Consider the following 22,146-nt stretch of genomic DNA (forward strand, 5'->3'; position numbering starts at 1 on the left):
ACTTCCACGAGTCTCCATAAAATTTTTGTTGGCAGTATTTAGTAAATGCATAAATAATGGCTACTTTCCCATCACCTGGAAAGTAGCGAAAATAATTGCGGTCCGAAAAAAAGGCAGCTCTAGTGAGCCTAACAACTTTAGACCGGTATCATTATTGTCCAATCTAAGCAAACTCTTTGAGAGAGCATGGACAATCGGGCTAGTCCAATATTGCAATCTCAAAGAGATTATACCCAACCACCAGTTCGGGTTCCGTAGCAAATACGGAACACAACATGCACTTAGCTACCTTCATGACACTGTCGTAGCAAGACTTAACGTCAATAATAAACCGACCGTAGCATGTGCATTATACTTAGAAAAGGCCTTTGACTCCCTGTACGTAAAAGGACTAATCTATAAGCTAATAGATCTTGAGTTCCCAATTCCAATAAATAGAGCTGCACTAAGCTTCTTCGAAGATAGGTATTTCTATGTCAGCGTGGGAAAAGAATTCTCCAATCTCTTGTCGGGAACACCGGGAGTACCGCAAGAATCCATTTCTGCACCTACATTTTACAATATCTTCACGACTGACGTCCCAACTCCCGAGACCGCCAGAGACCTTATTCGATATACCGATGATACTCTCATCTTCTCTTCAAGCCTCCACCCCAACAAGGCAGCCAAAGCGGTGAGATATGTGAAAGGCCTCTGCAAATATTACCTGCAATGGGGCATTAAAATTAATGAGACCAAAGCGCAATTCTGCACCTTTCGGAGGAAATCTAGATACCTAGGTTCTAGTGGAATCCACAGGAAAGCTAAACACTTTAAAATGAAGATCGAAGACACTATAGTGAGCAATTCCCACACCATATACTACTTAGGAGTTAAACTTCACGAACTCCTTAAGTTCAAGCCACACCTTGAGCTCGCTATCGGTGAGGCACGGGGTGCACTCAGTAGGATCTACTTTCTTCTTCGAAAGAAGGTAGGACTCAGCACCAAGGCCAAACTGATTCTGTTCAAGACCCTGATCAGACCCATTATCTGCTATGGAGCGCCCACGTGGATCACTTGCTCCACCCGAACCATGTCCAAATGTGAGCCATTCGAACGCCGAATTTAAAGGCACTGCACCGGTCTTTCCTATAATTGGAAGACCAAGAAGGTTGGAAGAAACGCCGAAGTGTATCGGCGCGCCAGAGTACAACCTCTTCGAGAATTCGTTCCCAACTTGGTATAATGACATAGAAGGTCAGGTAGGCCAAACAATTGTAATAGCCACCCATTGCAATTAAGTTAAGCTAGTTAAGCTAAATATTTAAGCTAGGATGTAATTAATAATGTATTAAAGTAAGACACTACCGAAAATAAAAAACTTAAACTTTTACGAATTCTAAAGTGTTTTTTTTAAGAAAAAGCGGAGGAATAAAGCTCAAAATGCTGGCCGAAATAAGGGAAGTAACAAACCGAGATAAGCAGTCAGACATTCACTTGATAACCATCATTTGGCGGATGTAGGCAGATAGATCGAGAGAGTCTGTCAGTTTAAAGTGTGTCAACATTGGCTATGAGATGGCAGCTACCCTTTGTTTTTCCATCGTATTGATTTTCTCTTCTGCGTAGCGCGACGTCCCATTTCGAGTCTTGATTTTCCGATAGTATTACCTCTAATCCTCTGCTGCTCTAAGGTGGCGAGGGGGCAAACGGGGCAGCAACCCTGTCGCCCAAATTATTGTAACACCAAGGAGTAACTTCACGTGGTAGCATCAGGAAACACTGTATTCATGTTGACGTGCTCGTCATTATAGAGTAGGCGGATGCTCCGACCTTGGGGATCAGACTCGAGTCGGCAGGTGAACCCATCCGAAGTGGTTTCGGCCACTAAACCTCATCAAAGGTTATCTGGTACCATGGGAATCTGGATAGCTCTCCGAGTTCATATGTCTCAGGAGAATTCCTGGGGAACTTGCTCTCCGCTCGCCTCCTTTCGCTTAGAATTCAGATGCCGTAGGCCTTAGTTCGACAGAGGTTTAGGTAGGTCTGGCATCCATAATAAGAATGCTGAGCATGCACTGAATATAAACTGGTGCCGTTGTTGCTTGTCACAAAGGGGCTCAAAATCCATCCGTGCCTGAAGAAGACGGTGGGATTAGACCTAAATAGAGGAAGCTCACGTCAAACGTAACCTCCAGTTCCCTAAGTTTATCTAGGAATGAAGCGTTATTGATTTGAATACATATTCGAGTTGCCCGTTATATTATTTCGGTCCAGCCCACCCGCCTGAAAAGCCAGTTACTCCTGGATATATATCTGCTAATGCCACAATGTTTTTCGTTCAGCATGGAAGCCAAATTTCGATTAACTGCGCGTCTCTTTGCTTCTTCACTTCACTCACACAAGTTTGCCATTCACACAACATATGTTGCCATTTTTCACGAGCAACCACTTCCGTTGAGTCCCCCCTTTGTGCTTTAGTAAGAGGGGTGACGGTGATCACTTCGATGATGACTATTACAGAGGTTACAGTAGGCAAAGCTGCCCGTCTTTACACTTGCATAAGGCATTTACGACAAATCTGTTTTCTATCTCTTTGTAGAAGAAGCCGCTCCCAAATTTTAGTAGCTGATTTAAGGCCGCAACTCCTGAACTCCTGTTGCAGCTATATTCCATGCCCCTTTGATTTACTCGAGTAGTCATGACCTTATAACCGTCTCGCCGATCACCAGGAAACGCAAGGTCGACATTTTCTTTCTAGGCAAAGTGACTACTTTAGCTTTTTCTATTGCAAAGGTTGAAACCATGGACAGTCTTGTGTCCGCTTATCCGACTATTCATCGCTTGTTCAACAGTGCGTACAGCAACATATGCTGCAATATCATCTGCTTAACTGACCACAACTGTCCACTCTTCTGGCAAGTCAAGTCTTAGCTAATTATCGATAGAAGCAGCGGAAATACAGCCCTAGGATGGATTCCTGCGCTTATTCCGATGTGATCTCCATCCTCCTAAGATCATGTCTTATAGAGTAGGGACGGTCTCCTAGATAATCGGCCAATACCCACAAGAGGTAGGGCGGTACAGCATGAGCCTTACCGTCTTCCATGCACAAGGATAAATACCCTCCTTGAAGTAACCGTTGAATGTGCCGACCCGTAGATCCGCCGGTGGTAGAACATTAGTTTGTATGCCATCGCTGAAATGTCATCGTGTCTTGGGGCCATATTTTTCGTAGAGAGGATAGCGTTTTCTAACTCTTTTATGGTGAAAAGGCAATCCCCTGCATCTTTCACGCTGTTCATATCAACCACATCGAGATACACAGGACCCATGCACTAAGGACCATCTGTTCAACATTAGGCGACAACTCTTTCGCAGAGCCCTGATTTTTCGGGTGACCAGCTTATACCCCCATCATGAATACAGCTCACCGACTAACGATCAGCGGGCTTTGCTTTTATTAATTGTGCTATGGAATTCGCTTTTAACTGACCTGCACTCTGTCATTCTAGTGCATGCCTTTCCCTGTTTTGAACGATGTGGCAACTGTAGGGCCGTTTGTATTCCGTAGCCTACCCTGTAGAAGGGTGTTTAGTTCTCTAAATTTATGCAAGGATTGCATTTTCCAGGATACAAGAGAGTAGTCTAATATCAGTTTACGTGGTCGATTTCGTTGATCCAGCCCGTCCTAATGCGATTTTCGACGGGTACTATGGGGAGGTGATGGTAGATGGATAGCGTAAAATTCCTGTAGAAAAGAAACCCTTTCTTTTTGTGCAATCTGGTTTATAGTGCGAGATCATCTCTGGCAAACAACAGTTCGGCATGTTTCGGAAGACATTGTCATATTTAAATTAACGCATAAAGAGCTCCTAATTTTGATCAGGAATTTTTTATCTCTTGTCCTAAGGCATTTCCATTTATAAGGACTGCACCCAAGCCTCCGATACACACGTGTTGAAACGATTACCTTTGTTATGTGACAACCTTGTATCAAGCTGCTTTCAGGGAGTGTAGTCAGCATATGAGACTAAGGTGTGGTGCCGCTAAAGTCTACCGAGTGTACCGGAACCTATTCCCCAGAGAATTGGGTGAAGTTACACCCGCTCACGTTTTTACGTGCAAGGTGATTGCAGTTCTAGCTTAATTGCTACAAGGCAGTCAACAGTGAGAGGTTCAGCGGGATGTGGTTTACTGTTGATGGAACAGATGGAAAAGAAAAGAAAGAAGAAAGAAAAGAAAGTTAATGGGTCAACCGCAAGAGATTTATTACTACAAATGAAGCACCTGATTCTGCCCCTCATAGTGATCAGCGAACTTGCAGACTGCGATCACAGCAGAATTGTTACGAGTGAGATTCTGCCTATCCAATTCGCTGACCTGCTTCTCTTTACGTTGCTATGGTCGGGATCCCAGAGAAAGCAGACTTTGAGCGTGTTGTCGAGACTGTTCATGTCTAGAGTGTCGCCATTGAATACAAGGGCTTATTGGCTACTTAGTTGCTGGTCAGAATGATTGTATAATGCTTAGGACTCGCCTACATCTCCCCCATTCCAACTGATCAGATCATTGTTAATTCATGAATACCATCTCCCCCTCGGACACCACCTTGTCGTGGTGGGGGAGCCTGTAGTAGTTTACTGCTACACTAAGGGTGTCCAAAATATGAATATGGAAACAATGGATATAAACTCTCCAAGTGGTAAGAAGTCACAGACTTCGAATCCACCCGCGACCATGAGCAATCATGTCGCGGCCGAAGCGCGGATTTTGGAGGCCTCACCACGTTCATATTTGCCTATAGAGCAATCTGTAGAAGGCATGCTTTCCGACTCAGTGGAAAGTTTGCATTTAGTGCCTACGGCGAAGTTAGCCAGAAAGGAAAGTACGGAAACTCTCAAATTGGGAGAAACTGGAAATCCGACTACGGCCGGCCCGTCCGCGGTACTACAGCCCAAATCTACCCGCAAGCGGAAGAGAAAGGCCTGGCAGAAAGGAACTTCGGCCACTAAGGAGGGGGGACTACAGGCTGAATCCTGCCTGTCAGAACCTTCTCCGCCATCCTTACTGGGAAGAGCGGAAGAACGGGAAGCTGGTGACGTGGACGCTACTGGTTCAACGCCAGTATGTGGAAATGGATCCAAGCGGTCCGAACACCGTGAACCTGGAAAGGCCCTAAGCCGACGGCAGAAGAGAGCACTGCGAAGGAAGATGAAGCACCTTGGGAATGAGGACATGGACGTGGCTGTACCACTAGGCGCGGTAACGCCCAGAGAAATCGGACGCAAGGTAGCGGAATCTCCGGCGGAAGGTGGGGATAAACTGGAAACCCCGGTAAGATCCACACTGGACGCACCAGACTCTTCAGTCAGCGGTAATGCGCGCAAGAAGCGTAAGACCAACACATCTGCTGTGGCCGACGCTTTATTGCGCTCCGCACCAGGGCTTACATCCACGCGTCTCGCGGGGATTAGGACCGGTGTGCCGGGAGGTGATCAAATCAGCGAGAGAGATCTCAATGAAGCTGGTCCCTCCCACAGGAATACGAACACGAAGGCGGGAAGGAAGAGGACGTATGCGCAAGCTGCGGCCTCTGTTCTGACTGCTGCCGTGGGAGTTTCCTCCAAGGATGGCAAAATGTCAGAGGGACAATTTACCATCCTCCAGGAATGCCTGTGGAAGAAAATGATGGAGCCTGGAACGAAGCCACGATTTAACGATCAAGGTTTTCGTGATGAGCTTCTACATTTGGAGTGCGCTGACGAGGCTGCCTTAAAGTGGCTCCAGCAGGTAATCCCAACTTTGAGTTCCGGCGGTCGGCCCAAGTTCACTATTGTGAACACTGAGCTACGCAGGACAGAACATGTCGGATGTTGGCTACCGGGCTCTCGAAGGAAGGCAGAGGACATCATCCGCTTGCTGGGTGAACAGAACCCGGGCATGGACTTTGGACACTGGAGGGTAAAGTTCATGAATGCCAGGAAGGACCAATCTACAAACGTGGAGGGCTTCAACTTGGTATTCGAACTGGACCAACAGAGTCTAAATGTGCTCAGGGGAAGTCACCATATGGTGCTCCACTTTTTCCTATATAGACTGAAATTCAGTCATATCAGGAGACTGTAGGGCATCATCTCCATTTTGAGAGCGAAGAACAATGATGGTCTTCGACTTACACAACATAGAGCAAATTGCAGCATCTTCGGTGCGCTCTCCCACAATGGAGACGTGCGCGGAGGATAGTGCATACAGGGGCGGAACCCCCGTATGGGGGCTCGCACTGGGGAAGGGACTACAGAGTGAATTCTACCTGCTAGTAACTTCTCCTACACCTTCCAAGGAACAGGCGGAAGGAAGGGAAGCCAGAGACGTGAACGAAACTGACTTGATGCCAGTTCGAGTGATCGAATCTATGCAACCCGGACACCGCAAACCAAGTAAGGTGCTAAGTAGAAAACAGACGAATGCTCTGCGGGATGAGGTGAGATCTTTCGTGGATGAGAACATGGGAATTGCGGTACTCCCAAGTACGGCTTTTCTCAGAGAAATCAATCACGAGGGGATCGAGTCTCTGGCGGTACGGTGTGGGGGAAACCCCGTCATACGCGGACTGCCGCATACGCTTCTAACTGTTTTCTATAAGACAATAGACTAAGTTTATGTCGAAAAACATAAAGATTGGTCAAATCAACCTGCAGCATGCCAAAGCTCCCTCCTACCTGTTGGCAGCGAGAATGACAAAGCTGCAGGATTTCCCCTATATCTTTCTGGTGCAAGAACCGTGGGTTCGATTTAACAGAATCTGTGGTATTGGATCAGTAAAGGGGGCTAGAATCTTCTACGACGAAAGATCCATAAGACCGAGAGCTTGCGTCCTGATGTCAAGACGGTTAGAGGCAACTATGCTGAGACAATATTGTTCCCAGGACTTAGCTACGGTCATCATACAATACCAGATAAATGGTGAGAGGAAAAACATCATAGTTGCCTCCGCTTATTTACCCTATGATTCTTTGTATCCTCCACCGACGCAAGAACTTAGGGATCTGGTGGCGTATGCAGAATCAAGTGGTCTCGAACTCTTAATAGGTTGCGATGCGAATGCTCAACATATTTGTTGGGGCAGTAGCAAATGCAATCCAAGAGGAGAGAAGCTATTTGATTTCATCACTTCAGCTGGTCTTATGACTGCAAACGTGGGGTGCGCCCCTACGTTCGTGGGACCGAGAAGAAGCGAAGTAATTGACCTAACAATTTGTACCCCAAAATTGTTAGAGTTGATTACACACTGGCGAGTGCTAGACGAGGTCTCACTGTCAGATCACCGATATCTAGAATTCAATCTGACTATTGCGGGCGAACAGTCTGCAGTACAAAGACGAAACCCTAGGAAAACGGATTGGGCAAAGTTCAATGAACTTCTTGGCAATAAAGTACAGTTCCCTAGGCGACTAAGGACTCCTTTGGTGCTGGAAGATGAATTGAAAACTCTGAACTACACACTTTTAGAGTGTTATGAAGAGGCTTGTCCTATTTCCCGAGGCCAAAGCGGTAAAACAGTTCCTTGGTGGAACCGAGAACTGCAAAAACTCAGGAAATCAACCAGGCAACTGCTAAATCGTGCTTGCAAAAGTAACAAGAACGAAGACTGGTTAAATTTCAGGAACTCACAACGTGAATATAAGAGGCTCGTGAGGTGCTCGAAACGAGACTCCTTTAGAGCGTACTGTGAAGAACTGGAAGGCGAAAGAGAGACTTCAAGGCTGTGCAGAGTCCTCAAAAGGGATGAGTCGGCCAAGTTGGATTCTCTTAGAAAACCCGACGGTACTTTCACGAACTCCAGACTGGACTCAGTACAGACCCTCCTGGAAGTACACCACCCGGGGGAACGGGTGAGAGAAGTGGTAGGGGGAGAGTTGACGGTTCTTGCAACCCCTTCAACACGCAAGAGGAACTGGAACACTGCGAAAGCGGTTGTTACCCTTGAAAAGGTGAGAGCTGCGATACTGTCCTTTGAACATTTCAAAGCACCTGGCATGGATGGCATATATCCGGCAATGCTAAAGGAGGGTATGGAACATTTAGAGCGACCTCTAACAAATATTTTTCGAGGATGTCTTGCTCTGGGCTACGTGCCTTCTTCTTGGCAACAGGTTAAGGTAGTTTTCATACCGAAACCTGGGAAAGATGACTATTCTAATCCAAAGAACTTCAGACAGATCAGCTTGACTTCATTCTTGCTGAAAGGTTTGGAGAGACTGGTGGAGCGTCACATTCGTGGAAAGGCACTTAGGCCACACCCACTTAGTGAAAACCAACATGCTTACCAACGTGGAAATTCCTGTGAGTCTGCTCTTCATTCTTTGGTCACAAAGATAGAGGATGCAACTTTGAATGGTGAGTACGCGATGGGGGTGTTTGTGGACATTGAAGGGGCTTTTGACTGTGCGCCTTTTCAAAAACTTTGTGATGCCGCCAGAGCGCATGGTGTTGATGATGCTTTAATTAAGTGGATCCATGCTATGCTAACGCAAAGATTGCTGTGCGCTGAGGTAGGGGTCGATCGCTACCTGACTACGGAGGCAACGAAGGGCTGCCCCCAAGGAGGTGTGCTTTCGCCGCTTCTGTGGAGTATGCTGATCGACTCACTGCTATGTGAACTGCAAAATTTGCCAATACACGCTCAAGCTTATGCTGATGACGTGGCTGTACTTGCTGTTGATCGGGATCTTGGAACGGTGTGTAGGAATATACAGCGTGCCGTTGATTTGATAGACAGCTGGTGCCTTAGACATGGTTTGCCAGTTAATCCAAATAAAACCACAATGATTTTATTCACAAAAAGGAGAAAACTGGATGGACTTTGCCTCCCTGAGATGAGGGGTACTACCCTTCAACTCTCCGAAGAAGTGAAATACCTGGGGGTTACTCTAGATAAAAAACTTCTTTGGAACAAACATGTAGAGGTAAAGATGAAACGAGCTCTCACAGCTTATGGGCTGTGCAGACGGACCTTTGCCTCGACATGGGGACTCAGACCTCATGTGGTAATGTGGATATACGTTGCCATCATTAGGCCGATGTTCGTATACGCATCCGTAGTGTGGTGGGTTAAAGTGAGACAAAAAGGTTTTCATCGTAAACTAGCTGCACTGCAAAGAACTGTTTGTCTGGGTATCACTGGTGCCATGAGCACGACATCCGGCGCAGCTCTGAATGCACTACTCAATTTGCAGCCCCTGGATATATTTATTCAAAGCACTGCAATGAGAGCAGCCCATAGGCTAATTCGATTAGATCTATGGGAAAACAACGGATGTGGGGGGCACAGAGCATTGGAAGAGTTACTGGGAGGACTGAATCCAGTTCTTACAATGCCTTCCGATTCTCGTGTCCCCATACATTTGTTTGGTAGAAGATATGTAGTTACCCTGAAGCGTAGAGAGGACTGGGAAGACCCAGAGGAATGCGTGGAGGGATATACGGAAGTCTTCTACACGGATGGCTCAAAAACAGAAGAGGTTCTGGAGCCGGAGTCTACCTCTCGAATAAAAACGAGAAGTGGGCTTTTCCTTTGGGACAATATGCAACGGTTTTCAAGCCGAAGTTTATGCGATCCTAAGGGTGGCAAACTGGGTGATTGACGAGCGGTTGAAGGGCAGGCGCATCGCAATCTGCAGTGACAGTCAAGCTGCACTGAGGGCATTGAGCAGTCCTTTGATCACCTCGAAAATCGTTTGAGAATGCAGAAACCGTTTGAATTCTATGTCTAGATTCAATACGGTGGAACTACTCTGGGTACCTGGTCACTGTGGCATAGAAGGAAATGAAATCTCGGACGCTTTAGCGAAAGAGGGGTCAATCTCCCCTATGCCGGGACCGGAGCCAGCAATTGGGGTATCAGTAGCATTGGCTAAATCTGTTTTCAAAAACTGGGAACAAGTTTCCCATAATGACAGGTGGCAGAGCCTTAATGCTGCTCAACACACCAAACTTTTCCTGCCAGAACCCAACATACGTACCGCAAAGTTTATCCTGTCGAAAAGCAGGAGGACTTGCAGGTGTATTGTGGGCATTCTGACAGGTCATAATTCACTAGCTGGGCATATGTTCAGAATAGGAATTACCGAAGATGATACGTGTCCCTCCTGTAATGAGGAAGCGGAATCCACGGAGCATTTCCTATGTGAATGCCCCGCCTATGGACGCATCAGGCATCAAATCTTTGGTGCCGAGGTTCTCCAATTACGACGGGTAGCATCACATCCACTAACGGAAATCCTACGATACGTTAACGAATCCGGAATATTCCGTTAGACGGAGGACGCGAGTACAATGGGCCAACACGGCCTGAGTGCTCAGAAGCTGTAGCTTCTCCCCACCACACACACGCACACACACACACACACACATGAATACCATGTCATGATCCCGCTCAATACCCCCTTTTTTGGAGTGAATATCCATCCAATTTATCAAAAAGAATGACTGACAGTTTCCTCCGGGGCAGAGGTAATTCATGAGTTGCTGCTTCACCTCGTGACCGAAGGTGGCTACACTCAATGGGGCTGGTCCTTCATCAAATGGATGTGGACCCATGACTCCCTCATTTTCCAAACAAAAGTTTCACTTCGGCCTAGTTTTGGTTTGAAGAAATAATAAGGGCGATTTTTTACTTGGATATAGTTCGTACTTACGCCACAAAGTTTGTCTGTTTAGCCACAGGAGTTGGAATTCGCACCATGCAACCCATAGACTCCCCTTTCCCAACATGCCTCCCTGCGTCATCACTGGTTCAGGATGCCTGGTCAGCAGAGATCTGATTTCACAAACTGACATTCAGGCAGTTCTGTTCACGTCCCAAGTGTCCCTTTTTTTCGCTTTTCCGTTAACGGTATAGAAGAAGATTCCAAATGATAAAATTTGCCCTGAAGTCGTTTTGCCAGTACGTGCCCTCATACAGGGGTTCTGCAAATATATGTCCTGTCCTCCAGTGCATTAAAGATGCTGGAATTTGCTCTACTTTGTATGACTTAAAGTCCATCATTGTTCTCTACTGTCGAAATCAAAATCTTTTGGTGACTGTTACTGAGCGCTTTTAGACTTTTTGTCTGGTTAGAACATCAAGCTGAAACCCTTCACATTTGTGAATTTATCTTGCTGGCATTCATGAACTTTACCCAATGTCCGAGATCAATACCCGGGCTCTGCTCACCCAGCACATAATTTACTCATGTCTCCTACATTTCTTCGTGGTCCAGGTATGCTCTGTCCTGCACATTTAAAACCATCGCCAGAACTAAAAGTTGGGATTACTTCCCGCTAGGCTCTAACATTTCATCCCACAGCCATTTCCACAGGATGCTAAATTATCCCTCTGACATTTTACCAGCCTTAGAGGATACTTCCACGGTAGTAGTCCGAAACGAGGATCATCATCATCAACGGCGCAGCAACCGGTATGCGGTCTAGGCCTGCTTTAATAAGCAACTCCAGATATCCCGGTTTTGCGCGAGGTCGACATCCCTAAAAGCTGTCTGGTGTCCTGACCTACGCCATCGCTCCAACTCAGGCAGGGTTTGCTTCGTCTTCTTTTTCTACCATAGATATTGCCCTTATAGACTTTCCGGGCTGGATCATCCTCATCCATACGGATTAAGTGACCCGCCCACCGTAATCTATTCAGCCGGATTTTATCCACAACCGGACGATCATGATATCGTTCATAGATTTCGTCGGTATGTAGGCTACGGAATCGTCCATCCTTATGTAGGGGGGCAAACATCCTTCGGAGGATTCTTCTCTTTGCTCTCTTTTCCAGAGCATACGTGGGAGAGACCAGCTTCAATCGAATCTTTCGCTCCGATCTGATTACCTTCCGGCACACTGGTCCTAGTTCCTCCATAGGTATGTAGGTCTCAGGCATCATGGGCGCATCACCCTGGATCGAAAAGCCTGTGGTTCATGCCACTGTTGTTTTTGATTTGCCGAGTGTTCCTCTTCTGCCATTTAATCGATTGAGGCAGTATTTCTAGCTTCTCTCATCATGAGAGTTGCCGTACTTCCCCTCTGACTGACTTCGCCTTTTCCATTGAAGTGGTGAACACGTCTTCCATAGATTTCCCGGGGGGCTATAAATTAACATACGCCAACACGACAAGGTGATGTCCGGGTGAAGCCTCACTAAAATTGTGCTGAAAACTCCCGTCGTCACCCCCTCCCCCCTTATGGCCTTTAAAGTGGAATTATTTTCATATCATCGGGTCGTGATCTCCTCTCAAAGCCGCGGGAGTGTCTCCCCCTCAAAAGTTCTAGTGGACCAGCTAGCTGTCTTCGTTCTTTCATTTCTGTTGCACATTCGACTGTAACCTCCTCCATTTTTAATGTCGAGAAAGATTATCTGATGGCCACTGTGAGTGTAATGTGCACTTACCCGACAGACCATCGCCTTCGCCAACGTGATACTGAGGTTAGTTAGATCTGAGATCGGGCATAGCCCTGTGCCTTTTAAGGGGGCCACGCATTCAACGTTAGCTAATACAATGTCTAGTTCCGCGAAGGTTTCAAGCAGAATTTGACCTTTGGTGTTCCTCACTTGGCTTCTCCAGTTTAAGGCCTACGCGTTAAAATCGGCGGCAATTATTTTATAGTTGTGTTCCATCTCCTCATATTAAACTAATGTTGCACTAGGAGGGGCATGACAGCTGTAGATATTGACGTCGTTGACTTTTGCCCGGACAAAGCGGGCCTACGGGAATGCTTGCTTCTTATATGGCTTGTTTTCCGCATGCCCTGGCCGCTACATTTCCAGATGAGTCTTTCATCAATGTAGTAGTCCCGCAATGGTTTCTATTCTGCTAAAATGTTCCTTTAGCGCAACAACAGTCTAGATCCTTGGGCTAGATTACTTCCCGTTACTTTCGAGCTTTAACTTCTGCTTCCTTACTTAGGATCTTTTCCACCTGGTCCCAAAAACTATTCGCTGCCTTTTCCCTGTATTTGTTTAGCTCCAACATTAGATCCCCTTTCTGGGTTCCCCTGATACGATTTACACTACCGCCCAAGCATGTCAATCCAGGATTGACTTCTACTTTCTGCTGAGCGTTCCCTTATCCGGACGAAGGGATGAGGATTTAAAAAGCTTTCCTTGACGGCTTACCAAATAGCTGACCGAAGAGCGTTGAATGAGCCCCTTGAGGACTCTCAACCCGAGCCTTAACCTTACCACAAGTGAAAAAATATGAAGTCCTGGAGTCAGTCGTAGGAGTAGATAGACCATTCACACAAGAAAATTGATCCCTAGTTGGAACGAGTTTGAGACTAAGGGCGGAGGCTGCAATAAGTTAGATAGGCAACAAAATATAGACTCGCTAACCGACACTTAGATGAGGGGTGAGGGATGGAACGAGAGGGTCAGTTAGCGAAAAATGTGTGTATTCAATATTTTCTCCAACAATTTGCGTTGTGGGATCTCTTGAATCCGATCCCTCTTTATAGCACTTTAATTAGGAAATCTTAACGACACAAGCAATGAAGATTCAACTCGAATTATAGGGAAAAAGTTCTAAGTGACCCTCCAGAAGTATTTCCTAAACAAATCAAAACCAAACAGATTTTCCCTCGACAGCCGTTCGAAATAAATATACGCTTACATTCCTTATGAAGTGTAAAAATGGCTAAAGTGGAAAAACCATTTGTTTGAAAAGACGATCAGAAAGTACTTCATGAAATGTTGCCTTATTCCTTCTCCATAGCGGCATTATAGGGCACAATTTTTTTCTTATATTGGAAAAATAAATCAAAAAGTTTTCCGATAATTTATTCATGCGTTTCACTACACTCCATCGTGAGTGTTGGTGCTTTGTTTGATGTTTGCAGGTTTTATATCAGGCTATTACCTTGATAGGGAATTTCGAGTTTATTGCTTTTCTTGAAAATTTCGGCCCCACTTTATCACTGTATTTACACATGCGATTTATTTCTGTATTATTTTTTTTCTGCAAATATTTTCACTGGTTAACTGGGGCAATATATTTTGGGCTATTGAATGGTGTCTGGCAGGGTCGAAGGGAGAAAATCCAGGCCCGGGGCTGAAAATTATCCGAGCCCCTTCGATATTACACAATCAATTTTGCTGAAGCCTCTATTTCGAGTCCGTGAAAATCACCCCTCCCTCCACTTTTTCTAAGGAGCTAGTTACTGGACTTTGAAAAAAGTTGCTGATTGGAAAAGATTCTGTTTCGTAATAACTTTTTATTGATGATCCTCTCCGTTCAGTTTTTCAGACTTCTTCCATTCCGTTTTAAACAGGCCTCTCTCAGTGAAATGTTGATTCTAAGGTTTCCTATCGGCAACCCAGCTTACAATAGTCCAGTACTAGCGAAAGGAGCCATTTTCAAAATACCACAACTTATCAATCTTTCATGTCAAAACAACGGAAAGAGAATAATCATTTTGCCATTAGGGGCTGGCTATGCTCAAAAGCGCACTTGAGTCTGAGGAAGTGATTCAGGTACCTCGTGTACAGCCTGATAATATCGCAATAATAACTTCATGTAAACAAAGCCTTAATAAACGTGCTCTGCCAGGTAATCATATTCAATTAAGTCCAGGTCCTGGTGGTATGATATTAGCTATAGAAATAATGACGTTAGACTTCGAAGGACTCGTTTATTAAGTTCTATCATTACATCTAGTAGAAAGGCAAACAGCACATGAAGAAATGTTTGCTGAAGGTAATCAATCGAGTGAATACAAGAGAGCTGGAGTTTGTCAGTTATGAATATGTCAAGGATGTATGATAATGACAGTCTTAATATTGGAAAAATGCATGTGTTCTCTCCAAAGGTAAATATCTTTTATGTGAGTAGATTTAAACTGAAGTTGGAAGTCGCAAAATTTTCAGAATGAATCCTCATTCTCCTGTAGTAAGCTGTGTATAAGATCGAAATCTCGAAATCCGCCCCCTTCCCGTTTTCATATCGTTGGTCTTAATTTAGGATGAGCGCATTCCAATCGGTCTAATCTCGAGAGTGTACTTAAATTGAATCGATACCAGTTGCGATTCATATTAGATAAATTTTCGATTTTATTGACTAATAGTTGATTAAAGTTCATATTTGCATCTATTTTACATCTAATTAAAGTGCTTAAAAATTAAGTGAAGTAATTTCATTTGGTCTCCCATCCAAGTACTAATCCCTTCGAACAACGCTTAACTTCAATGTTCAGACAAGTTCATTTCTTCTTTGAACCTGAGGATCTACGATTTCTTAGATTGAGGATATCATGCCTACTTTTACAATCTATATTGTCATAAAATGTTGTACATCCAAGATGAGTTTAAAGAGGTTCTCCCCTCAGGGGTCGTTAGCGACCTTTAACGGGTCGCTTATGATACGGGGTGTGACGTCCCCGAGGTGCCCGAGGAAGTAGTTCTAACCTCCTAGCTGGCAGTATACTTGTGTCCTAGGTAGTAGCCTTGAGAAAGCCTCTCGGTGAAGAGCGAACCTCGAACGACCGGTACACGTCGTTACTGGAGGAAAGTGGAGAACAACGGAAGACGATTGGAGAGAACGCTGCTTGCTTCCAATGTACCGCAGATAGTCCACTGCAAAGCGAACTGGGGAAAAAGCGGAAAGAGGACGACGTGCCTCCTTCTGGGTCCAAAAAAAGAAGACGAAGAAGGAAAAAAGAAAACAACTGACTACGCCATCACCTGACTACGCCACCACCTGTCCAAAGACAAGGAGGCTGCAAACCAAAAGCCGGTAGCTGAAAAGACGAGGAAACGAAGGCAAGACATTTGCGGAAGTCTTTAGTGAAATCCGCTACAGGATGGAAACCGAAGACAACCGAGCAGAGGAAATGAAGGATGGCGGAGTCCTCGTCGAATCTTTGTAAATGCTCGAGGCCAAAAACTCACCGTGGTGGAAGTCCCCGAGCCATACGCAAGGAACTTTCTTAGCAGCTGGAAAATCAAAATTGGATGGGTAGTATGTAGGGTACGAATGGTGTCTGGACTATGGATACACGCCAGCGATTTGCTAGGGACCACACAGGAGGACAGCTTGTCGGAGATACCTTCAGGTAGGTCATCAAGGGAAGGCGTCTGCAGGGATCGTGGCGCGTTTGGCGAGAGCATCGCACACACTGCGGGCTGGGGGCGGTGTGCAATCTTTACTGCGGAACTGAAAAGGGCTAGAGCGCGAATGACATTGTCAACATTTTGAAAATTAACATGCACCGGAGTGCAACCGCTTACCATTTGCCAGCGCAGTCCTCTGCGGAGGTAGATGCTGATCTAGTGCTAATTAGCGAGCAATACCGAGACAAATGAAGGTAATAATCTCGGGCGAGCGCAATGCTGACCACATTGCCTCCTAGTGTACCGTTACGGTCTTAAATGAAGTGCTCTAACACACTTCAAGGTCCTGATCCAACATGGATTGTTGCGCCAACGATTATTATTAATACAGAGACAAGGACCCGACCTCATGGCATCTCGATGTATCGGGCATTGCTACCATCTGGGTTCGGGAGGACGTTCGACCTCGTGTTCTTGCCAAAGGCCGAGAGAACGGGTTTGTTTGGATCCGGTTACTTGACACCGAACGAAACGATGCCGGGTTGATTCTCTGCAGGATACCGTTTCGAGCACGGAGTGATAAATAATAGTAGGGAGTATGCCTTAGCTAGAATCCAGAGGGAAACGGATTCTGGAAATGGGGGCGGGAACCGGGCTCGTAATTTTAAAAACCGGATCCACGCCATCGTTTCGGGACCCAGGCTAATTACTATCTACGTCGGAATTTCTGGCACCATCGGTGGACTAGTGGCGAGTCCTAGAAGGCCGGTACATCGCGTTCAAAGTGGTTGTCGCTACTTGTAGGCGAACACCAACCCGGCGCTCCCAATGCCTGGGGAATGTCGCGAAGGTGAACATCGGGAAGTTCGTCGAAGCTCTTGGAGCAGGCGGAGCTGCGCTGGGGGGTGCTTAGGGGAGTGGTAGCGTTGCAGCTGACACGTTCGCAAATTCAGTAATGAACCTGATAACGACCTACGTAGGGAGTGTCATAAGCTCCGCAGCTTGGCACAGCGTTTACACGCCACCAAGGAGGCATGCGCTATAAAGGCACAATATACATCGACAAAAAGGAGACTTCGCAGCGCGATAAATAAAATTAAAGCTCGCGGCTGGCAGAACCTGGTCAACCAGGAGAATGAGGACCCATGAAGACTTGGCCATAAGCCTGCCAGCTCGAAAATCGGGGCTCCAAGGAAGCCCTGCATACTAAGTACCGACCAGATGGATCGCACTGTACGAGCATTATTCCCCAAATATTCTGTACGGGCTGACGTCAATAGCACGGAAAGCATCGAGGATTGCCCCTTTTTCAAAATGAGAGAGCTCGAAGAAGCGGTTCCCACCATGAAAAGCAAGAAGGCGACAGATCTTGATGGCTTCCCGGCGGAAGTTTACAAACTGGTGTTCCGCCAACGGCCGGACTTGTTGCTTGGGGCATTCAACGCTTGCTTGAATGAGGACATTTCTCTTTGTCCCTGGAAGATGGCCACACTCGCGCTGATCAGGAAGGGAAAAGCAGATCTGGAGCTCCCGTTAGCATATCGACCATTGTGTATGCTAGATACGGCCGGGAAAGTGCTCGAGAAGCTCATTAGAAGTAAACTCGTTGAAGCGATTCTCGCTGCCGGGGACTTCTCCCCAAGGCAGTTCGGGTTAAGAACAGGGAAGATCCACAGCGGATGCTGTTATGGAGCTCGAGGGTGCAGTCCATTGAGCCGAGGCACACGATCTCGACGGATAGTGCTCCTCGTAACGCTTGAAAGTAGTTTCTCCCAGCCGGTTAAGCATAATGTGCATCACCACATCAACTCTATTGGCTCCCCGATCTTATCAAAGGTACATCTCCAATCACCCCAGAAGCTTGCTGTTGCAAGGAAAGAGTTTGATGATCTGACGAAACACGGTATTTGCAGACGTCTGAATAGCTGTTGGTCATCTCTACTACATATGGTGCTTAAGCTAAACGGCGAATGGACGCCTTACGGAGATTACAGATGGCTGAATGTTTAAACAATTCCCGACCGGTAACCAACTCCACTCATCCATGATTTCGCGGATTCACTGATAAACTATTGTATTTTCACGACCCTGGATCTAGCCAAGGCGTATCACCAAGCCCCTGTTGCTCCCGAAGATATATCGAAAACGGCTATCTACACATCTCTCGGACTCTTCGAGTTCACTAGGATGACTTTTGGCTTGCACAACGCTGCGCAGATATTTCAGAGATTCATCTACTTTGCCCTACGGAACTACTACTTCTGTTGCATTTTCATGGATGATGTTGTGGTCGCCTCTTCTTCCGAATTTGAGCATTTGGATTACCTTGAGTGCATTTTTCAACGTCCTCTTGAGGCCAGGGTTGTTCTAAATGTTGAAAAATTCAAATTCCTACAGAAGCAGGTGCAGCCCAGACAAGGATGAAGCGATAAAAAACTTTCCCTTGCCAACCACGGCGCAGTATCTGTGAAGGTCTTGGGCATATTAGACTTCTATTGTCACTTCTCCTCCAAGGCAGCTCATCACCAGCGATACTCAACGCTTACTTATCTGGACCCAAAACCCGGGACTCCCGCGAGGTTCCGTGGTCCACTGAGATCTTCCAGGCGTTTGAAACGGTTAAAAACAACTCGTTGATGCTACACTTGTGGCATTTCCTCTGTCAGATGCACCCCAAGCCGTATTTATTGACGCCTCAGACATAGCGGTAGTTGTCGTTCTTCACCAACGGGTAACCGACCCACCTTCTCGGAGGCCGCTTCACCCATCATACGAGGGCCACTTTAAGCTCGTGGGGCGAAGGCAGTACTCCTTCCCCAAATGGGTCTTCTTGTCGAGACTGAAGGCATTCGCAGAACTGGGGGACCCTTCAAATAAACACCCGCGAAGCGTCAGGTTCGCCCGGTAATCCCATTGGAGGGATCACGTCCTGGTTTCCCCCACTGAACACGTGCGGTTTCAGTTAGGGGCGGAGCGATGTGGCGGCACATCGGAGGCGTGAATTACGACTGCATTGCCGGTGGTGAATTCGCCTCCACCGACGGACTGCCGCCGACACGGGCTGGCACGAGGGCGGCGCGCAGAGTTTCTTCCTTCTGATTCGAAGCGCCTGCACGTGCGGACCAGGTTTCTAAATTTGCAGTTTAATTTGATTCCGCGAGGTTGGTCTTTACGAATTTTAATCTTTGCTGTTTCAAACCAGAACACATCTAAAACTAGGCGTCTCATCCTAAAAGCTTTGAAGGGGATTCTCTCGTACGGAACCAGGACCTTAAAGAGTACGTCGTCATAGTCGGGGTGCGCAGGGGTCGGTGCTGTGGGATGTCATATATAATGGGGTACTTGGTCTTCCTTTCCCAGAAGATGCTACAATTGTCGGCTTTCCGGATGATCTGGTTGGTTGTTACCACAAAGAACTTAGAGGATGTGGAGATCTGCGTGGCGAAAACAATAATAGCAGTAGGGCTAGAAACAACCTGCCATTGGTGGAAAAGAAAGTGGAAGCGGTCTGAATGAACGGTTGTGAGAAAAAGCAATGTGAAAGTGGAAGTCAGTGGGCGAATGATCGTTTGGAAGCCGGCTATCCTACCTACCTAGTGTGATGGTTGGTGCCAAATTGAGCTTTAGAGAATACCTAGAGTAAGCGCCTCAAAAGGTAGCCAGTATCATAGCGGCACTTGCAAACCCTGGTAAATGTTGGGGGGCTGAAACATTGTCGGAGATTACTTCTAGTGTTGGGATCCATTTTGCTTTACTCGTCACCTGTGTGGGCGGAAGCGCTTGCAAGCTTTCAGAGAAGGAATCCCTTGAATCCGATTTAGGGCTTCGAGGGTTTGTAGCGTTTCTAGGTAGTACTGACAATGGCGGACATGATCCTAGTCGACATTCTAGCGTATCTGCATTGATTTTGTTAGATGATTTGGCAAATTGTCCGGTGGCATACCGGAGGATCCAGAGCATGCGATGTTTGAATGCCCAAGGTGTACAATGGAGAGGAGAAATTTAGTATTGGGCAGGATTGCAAGTACAGAAAAAATAGTGCCGGAGATGGTTTGGTCGAAGGAGAACTGGATGACGGTTTCCTTCGTGAGGGTGAAAATGCAGAAATAGTTGCTCAAGGATGAAAGAAGCAGGAAAGCGGAAAGGAGCAGAAGCACGCACGGGGGTCGCGTGTGGCTGGGGCTGGAGCAGACGTGCCTTTCTGAGATTTTTACACGAGCAAAAAAAAAGATATGTAACCTTAGATCAAGTCAACAAGTGAAGTCCTTAATAAAAACATTGTTTTAAATAATAAATATATTTTGTCTTCTGATTGCAATCAAAGTCCACAGACGTGTTTCAGATATTGATGGACCAGCTGGATAACTCGCCTCCTTCAAGCGGCAGGTGCCCTGTAAAGGTTTGCGAATGGTAATATTGAAATCATACTGAGAGCCTTGAACAGCATGGTGGATTCTGTTTGTAAAATAGTGCGTAAGGACGCGCACCCAAAGAACATGTATACACATAGAATTTTACCACCATGTCCTGAATGCAAACTCTAATACAGAAGTCTCAACATGTCCTGGCTGACTATTTACTTGAGTCACTAGTGCCATCGTGTCTATCATAATATTTTTCAACTCAGGCCGATGACAACTCTTCGAGTGATATTAAATCATCAAAAGCCTTTTTTGAGTGCACTTTGAAATAGTGGAATAGTAGTTGTCGTTCCTCATATGTAATTCCTTTTTGCTTTCACAATCGAATTGGAAAGGCTTCTACGCTGCAACTTTGTAGAAGGGAGGCCCAGCATCATGTAAAATGGAACCGTGAAAATACAATTTCTATTCGCGGTACTTGAATTCACTATGACCCTCTGGATCTCGTAGTACTCAACAAAGAGAAATCAAGGACGATGTTCTTCGGGGCCACATAAAGCCTTCATCAGAACTTTAACGATTAATGCTAAAATCTAGAGGCTTTTATGATCTTCCTGTCAGCATCCTTTTCAGTTTTTCAAATATCTCCCTTCTAGAGGTCCCAGAATCAGGTCAACAATTCTCATTTTTAGGCATTAATTCGAACCTAAGTAATCCCATCCACGGCTACCTATGCCCCATATTGTATGATGTGGTTACAAATTTCCTTTCAAACAACGAACCCTGTCATTACCTAAACTGCAATTCATTCTGGAAGGAAGTAATTATTTGCGGCCAACACATTTTGTCGTCTCGGAGTCGTTTCGTTACTTTGTACGCCCCCATTTTACGAGCTCAGATGCACACACATATATACAACGCACATTAGGAGCTTTCTTGGACTTGTTTTCATGTTCGAAATCTCAAAGGAAACATAGTTTTATGTCCTTTAAACGGTTTTATTGCAGCAACGACATGTGAATTTCGTCCTTTGGCTTTTGTTCGCCGAATGTAGGGTGTGCTAAGGATAAACTAACAAGAATGTGGGCGTAGTCGTAGACGTGTATATTAATTCTTAGGAAAATAACGAACTGAAAAGAAACTGTGTCCTTGCTTTAAATAAGAATTTATCGTAATAGTGTGGTTTGGAGAAGTATGGATATGTTTCATGAGGATATCTGTGTAACTAAGTGAATTGTCCTGGCTCCATCTCTAAGGGATTAGAAAGAAATTTCAGATTTGGGAGGATAATGCTTTGGTATGAGATGTGGGGTTTTTAGTCCTGGCGCCAAGGAAGCAAGGTTTATGATGCGGAGGCGGAGACCACCGGGACGATTCGCCTTCAAATTGGTTTTATGAGCGATGTTCATAACATTTAGGGAGTTAGGATGCTTTCTGAATAAGTCAGCCACCCAAGTCTGAAAATGATAATAAAATCGACAATAAAGCTGATGCTTATGTAGGTTATTGTTACGAGATCTGCACTTCAGAAAGTTTGGTAAAAGATGAAGGATGTCTTGTCAAATGTAGTCTTCTTTTAATTGGATTCGAATTTCTGTTCAGATTTTATATCTTCTTTATGGTGAATCATAAGCAATGAGTTAGACCTTGACATTTGGTTTACGCAAGTGAGAATGTTGTTTTCTTTCTTCGGAATAAATGAATTGCATCAAT

The sequence above is a fragment of the Hermetia illucens genome, chromosome 1 (genome assembly GCF_905115235.1).
Source record: "Hermetia illucens chromosome 1, iHerIll2.2.curated.20191125, whole genome shotgun sequence".
Lineage (NCBI taxonomy): Eukaryota > Metazoa > Arthropoda > Insecta > Diptera > Stratiomyidae > Hermetia > Hermetia illucens.